Raw genomic sequence first — 6,787 nt, forward strand, 5'->3', positions numbered from 1 at the left:
CAGCCCCTAGGGAGGCTGCTCTTCCTCACCCACATGGAGTTGGGCTGTGAAGCACTGAATGGGGAAAGCCATCCAGCTTGCAAATGTTTCCACATGCGGTCTTTGCCATGTGGCCTCATTTAGTATGTTGAGGTACTTTGAATTTGTTGAATCTTCAGTCAAGCGTTTTAAAAAGTTATAAATGCAAATTTAGTGCAGTTACAGCATAGTTCTGATTTACCCATCCAATGAGGAAGAATGCTCAAGCTGGATATATCTGTCTACAGGTTCAGTGGTTGCTCATGTCTCGGCCAATATTTGCTGTGAACAGACCTAACATTTGCTGTCAGTTGTAAGAATTTTCTATTTCTAATATTTGACAGTGGGACTCTTTGTTGGGGCTGTGAGCCAAGGACTGTGTCCAAGACACTTTGCACATATCATTTCATCTTCTCAACCGGCAAAGTACTTGTCTGATGCTACAGATGAAGAAATGAAGACTTTAGACAGGTTAGTTAACGTAACTAAGGCCATGGAGTGCTCAAGTCAGGATTTAAACTCAGCTTTGCCTGCTCCAAAGCCTATATTCCCAACCATTCTTTTGAATTCCAGATATATATATAGATATATATATATAACCTCTAAACTACAAGATGGGTACTATCTTGTAAAGTATAATGAGGCAGTTGGCATTTTCCTCTTCTTTTTTTTTTTTTGAAACAGAATCTCGCTCGGTTGCATAGGCTAGAGTGCAGTGGTGCAATCTCGGCTCACTGCAACTCTTGCCTCAGGTTCAAGCGATTCTCCTGCCTCAGCCTCCCGAGTAGCCAGAACTACAGGTGTGCGCCACCACTCCCTGCTGATTTTTGTATTTTTAGTAGAGACGGGGTTTCACCATGTTGGCCAGGCTGGTCTCGAACTCCTGAACTCAAGTGATCCACCCACCTTGGCCTCCCAAAGTGCTGGGATTACAGGCGTGAGCCACCGCGCCCAGCTTTATTCTTCTTAAATGCGATACATTAACTCTCTAGAAGCCACTGAGACTCTGATTTTATTTAGCACATTTGAGACACCAGGGATTCACTCTGGATGGAAACAGGCATGGTCCCAGCCCCCATGGAACTCACAGTGTAATTGGGAAGAGAGAGAAATTTATTCAAATAATTCCAAAGGTATAGGTGCAATTAAAACTATGGGAAGTGCTATGAAGAGGCCCCACTGAGAGGCTGCCTGGGTTCCATCCCATCACTTCCTAGCTGAGTGCTGAGGGAAGGTGTGCTTAACCTACCCTACCTCTGTAATTGTGGAAGTATTTTGTTTAGTGCTGTCTTATGAGTTGTTTGTAAAGCACTTAGACCAGCACCCAGCTCGCAGTGGACTTGTTGTAATATTGCCATTCGTTATTGATAGGTGGGACCATGAGGGTGTTTAACGGGGCCTCACCACTCTTGAGAAGATGGAGAGAGTATTTACTACTCTGTAACCCAACCCCTAAAACCTGAAACAGTCATTTGTTCTCATGTCTGGGGCTTTGTGTGTTGACTGGGCTCACCTCAGTTTTCTTACTTAGGGTCTCTTGTGCAGGCGCTGGCAGATGTTAGCAGGGGCTTTAGTTATGTGACTGGGCTGAACTGCCGGCTGGCTCACTAGCTGGCACAGCCACTGCAGGGAGCTCAGCTGGGGCTGTGGACCAGAGCATCTGCATAGGTCTCTCCATGTGGCTTGGACCCCTCACTGCAGGACACTGCATTCCGAGAGGGATTGTCCCAAGGGCAAGCATTCCAAAGACCCACATGGAAGCAGCTTTTCTTCCTGAGGCTCCTGGAGGCCTATCCTCAGAAGCCTTGGCATGTCCCTGTTGCTACATCCTATTGTTCAGGCAAGTCGCTAGGTCCTGCCCAGGTCCAAGAGGGTGAACTCGACCAGAGAGTGGCAAGGTCACATTGTGGAAGATGATATGGGATAGGAGATGTTAAGACTATTTTTGGAAAATACAGTCTACTGTGGAAGCTTCCCTGAGAAAGCGGTATTTGAGCTGAGACCTGAAGGCAAAGATGCTCTCCCTACTTGCCCCACCCCAAAGAAAAGGGTCAGCAGCAGGGGATAGAGGAGTGGAAAGCAGTTCAGGCAATTTAGACCAAGAGCCCAGCATTCTGCAAAGGCTGGTGGCAGGAGGGAGTGCAGCCTTGCTTGAGGACCTGAAAGGACAGTGAGACTGGGGTGCAGAGAAGGACAAGGAGAGGGTGTCGAGGGAGTTGCAAGGGCACGGGGGCCTCTCAGGGAGGGCTTGGCAGTCCTTGTTAGGGAGTTTGTTCTTGTTTTCCTAAAAGATTAGTGCCAACCATTTAGTTGTATTATATTTAACCCACTTTGCATTCATTTTACTTAATTACAAAAGAAGTACATGCTCATTGTTACCAAAAAATGTCAAATGCTGACAAATGTAAATTTAAAAAGTGCATGTGCCCCCTCACACTGCCCTTCTCCCACTCCCCATGGGAAACAGCATGGCCAACGCCTCCTTACATGGCAATGTTCAGATGCCACCAACAAATGCCCTCCTCCTCTCCCTGAGAAGTTCTGACTTTTACTGTCAAGGAAACGCTTAGCTCTTTTTAAGGATCAGAGAAATCAAAGCATTGAGTACTTAAGTGAAGGCAATGAGCAATTCAGTTTTATCAACTAGAATATTTATGTATTTATTCAAAGCCACAGATGTTAGATGTTAGGTAGAAAGTAGGGATCAACAGTTTAACAACTTATGTTTAGATGTAACTATTCAAATGTATAAGAACAAGTGTCTCCCCTCTAAAACTATTTTTAAAATCTCACACAAGACTCTAAACCAAAAACCATTGTAAAAAATCCTTTGGAAATGGATCATTGTAGCCATTGAGATGACAGGTCAAGGTGAGCATTCTGAACATATAACAAAATATAAGATAGGTGATAAATATTCAAAGCATGAAGGAGGTATAATATGAAGAGTAAAGTCCTCCCCTCATCTCCCCAAGCCTCAGTGCTAAGAACTTATCATGTGTAATTTCTGGTTTTGATTCTTCTGACAATTATCTCACACACTCTGGACCAGTGCTGTAAAATAGAACTTTCTATGATGATAGAAACATCTAAATCTGTGCTGTCTAATATGATAGGCATGAGCTACATGTTGCTATAAATTTAAATTTTAATTAATAAAAATGTAATACAATAAAATATGTAGTTTCTCAGCTGCACTTGCCGTATTTCAGTAAGTCAGTAGCCCCATGTGGCTAGTGGCTACCATAATGGACAGTGCAGTGATTGACAATATGTTTATACCTCTGCTTTCTGCTTTATCAACTTTAAAAAGACATGCTGACATCACACGAAGGGAGATGAAAAATGTGGCTCATTTCACTACCTCTTCTCTTTGCTCGCCTTCCATTCCCAATCCCTATTAAGAACATTTTCATTTTAGTTCTACTGGATTACCTTAATAACTTTTAATAATATAATTAAAATTGCTTATTGATGCATCAATTGTTGACTTTCATACTTTGATCCACCACATGTTAAATCAGAAAATTCATGTTCTCTATTGTTTCCCTCCAAAACTTCTGCACTTTTATTTTTTTATTTTTTATTTTTTTAAATTATACTTTAAGTTTAAGGGTACATGTGCACATTGTGCAGGTTAGTTACATATGTATACATGTGCCATGCTGGTGCACTGCACCCACTAACTCGTCATCTAGCATTAGGTATATCTCCCAATGCTATCCCTCCCCCCTCCCCCCACCCCACAACAGTCCCCAGCGTGATATTCCCCTTCCCGTGTCCGTGTGTTCTCATTGTTCAATTCCCACCTATGAGTGAGAATATGTGGTGTTTGGTTTTTTGTTTTTGTGATAGTTTACTGAGAATGATGTTTTCCAATTTCATCCATGTCCCTACAAAGGACATGAACTCATCATTTTTTATGGCTGCATAGTATTCCATGGTGTATATGTGCCACATTTTCTTAATCCAGTCTATCATTGTTGGACGTTTGGGTTGGTTCCAAGTCTTTGCTATTGTGAATAGTGCCGCAATAAACATACGTGTGCATGTGTCTTTATAGCAGCATGATTTATAGTCCTTTGGGTATATACCCAGTAATGGGATGGCTGGGTCAAATGGTATTTCCAGTTCTAGATCCCTGAGGAATCGCCACACTGACTTCCACAATGGTTGAACTAGTTTACAGTCCCACCAACAGTGTAAAAGTGTTCCTATTTCTCCACATCCTCTCCAGCACCTGTTGTTTCCTGACTTTTTAATGATTGCCATTCTAACTGGTGTGAGATGGTATCTCATTGTGGTTTTGATTTGCATTTCTCTGATGGCCAGTGATGATGAGCATTTTTTCATGTGTTTTTTGGCTGTATAAATGTCTTCTTTTGAGAAGTGTCTGTTCATGTCCTTTGCCCACTTTTTGATGGGGTTGTTTGTTTTTTTCTTGTAAATTTGTTTGAGTTCATTGTGGATTCTGGATATTAGCCCTTTGTCAGATGAGTAGGTTGCGAAAATTTTCTCCCATTTTGTAGGTTGCCTGTTCACTCTGATGGTAGTTTCTTTTGCTGTGCAGAAGCTCTTTAGTTTAATTAGATCCCATTTGTCAATTTTGTCTTTTGTTGCCATTGCTTTTGGTGTTTTAGACATGAAGTCCTTGCCCATGCCTATGTCCTGAATGGTAATGCCTAGGTTTTCTTCTAGGGTTTTTATGGTTTTAGGTCTAACGTTTAAGTCTTTAATCCATCTTGAATTAATTTTTGTATAAGGTGTAAGGAAGGGATCCAGTTTCAGCTTTCTACATATGGCTAGCCAGTTTTCCCAGCACCATTTATTAAATAGCGAATCCTTTCCCCATTGCTTGTTTTTCTCAGGTTTGTCAAAGATCAGATAGTTGTAGATATGCGGCGTTATTTCTGAGGGCTCTGTTCTGTTCCATTGATCTATATCTCTGTTTTGGTACCAGTACCATGCTGTTTTGGTTACTGTAGCCTTGTAGTATAGTTTGAAGTCAGGTAGCGTGATGCCTCCAGCTTTGTTCTTTTGGCTTAGGATTGACTTGGTGATGCGGGCTCTTTTTTGGTTCCATATGAACTTTAAAGTAGTTTTTTCCAATTCTGTGAAGAAAGGCATTGGTAGCTTGATGGGGATGGCATTGAATCTGTAAATTACCTTGGGCAGTATGGCCATTTTCACAATATTGATTCTTCCTACCCATGAGCATGGAATGTTCTTCCGTTTGTTTGTATCCTCTTTTATTTCCTTGAGCAGTGGTTTGTAGTTCTCCTTGAAGAGGTCCTTCACATCCCTTGTAAGTTAGATTCCTAGGTATTTTATTCTCTTTGAAGCAATTGTGAATGGGAGTTCACTCATGATTTGGCTCTCTGTTTGTCTGTTGTTGGTGTATAAGAATGCTTGTGATTTTTGTACATTGATTTTGTATCCTGAGACTTTGCTGAAGTTGCTTATCAGCTTAAGGAGATTTTGGGCTGAGACAATGGGGTTTTCTAGATATACAATCATGTCATCTGCAAACAGGGACAATTTAACTTCCTCTTTTCCTAATTGAATACCCTTTATTTCCTTCTCCTGCCTAATTGTCCTGGCCAGAACTTCCAACACTATGTTGAATAGGAGTGGTGAGAGAGGGCATCCCTGTCTTGTGCCAGTTTTCAAAGGGAATGCTTCCAGTTTTTGCCCATTCAGTATGATATTGGCTGTGGGTTTGTCATAGATAGCTCTTATTATTTTGAAATACGTCCCATCAATACCTAATTTATTGAGAGCTTTTAGCATGAAGGGTTGTTGAATTTTGTCAAAGGCTTTTTCTGCATCTATTGAGATAATCATGTGGTTTTTGTCTTTGGCTCTGTTTATATGCTGGATTACATTTATTGATTTGTGTATATTGAACCAGCCTTGCATCCCAGGGATGAAGCCCACTTGATCATGGTGGATAAGCTTTTTGATGTGCTGCTGGATTCGGTTTGCCAGTATTTTATTGAGGATTTTTGCATCAATGTTCATCAAGGATATTGGTCTAAAATTCTCTTTTTTTGTTGTGTCTCTGCCTGGCTTTGGTATCAGAATGATGCTGGCCTCATAAAATGAGTTAGGGAAGATTCCCTCTTTTTCTATTGATTGGAATAGTTTCAGAAGGAATGGTACCAGTTCCTCCTTGTACCTCTGGTAGAATTCAGCTGTGAATCCATCTGGTCCTGGACTCTTTTTGGTTGGTAAGCTATTGATTATTGCCACAATTTCAGATCCTGTTATTAGTCTATTCAGAGATTCAACTTCTTCCTGGTTTAGTCTTGGGAGAGTGTATGTGTCGAGGAATTTATCCATTTCTTCTAGATTTTCTAGTTTATTTGCGTAGAGGTGTTTGTAGTATTCTCTGATGGTAGTTTGTATTTCTGTGGGATCGGTGGTGATATCCCCTTTATCATTTTTTATTGCATCTATTAGATTCTTCTCTCTTTTTTTCTTTATTAGTCTTGCTAGTGGTCTATCAATTTTGTTGATCCTTTCAAAAAACCAGCTCCTGGATTCATTAATTTTTTGAAGGGTTTTTTGTGTCTCTATTTCCTTCAGTTCTGCTCTGATCTTAGTTATTTCTTGCCTTCTGCTAGCTTTTGAATGTGTTTGCTCTTGCTTTTCTAGTTCTTTTAATTGTGATGTTAGGGTGTCAAGTTTGGATCTTTCCTGCTTTCTCTTGTGGGCATTTAGTGCTATAAATTTACCTCTACACACTACTTTGAATGTGTCCCAGAGA

Source organism: Pan paniscus, chromosome 2 (genome assembly GCF_029289425.2).
Source record: "Pan paniscus chromosome 2, NHGRI_mPanPan1-v2.0_pri, whole genome shotgun sequence".
Lineage (NCBI taxonomy): Eukaryota > Metazoa > Chordata > Mammalia > Primates > Hominidae > Pan > Pan paniscus.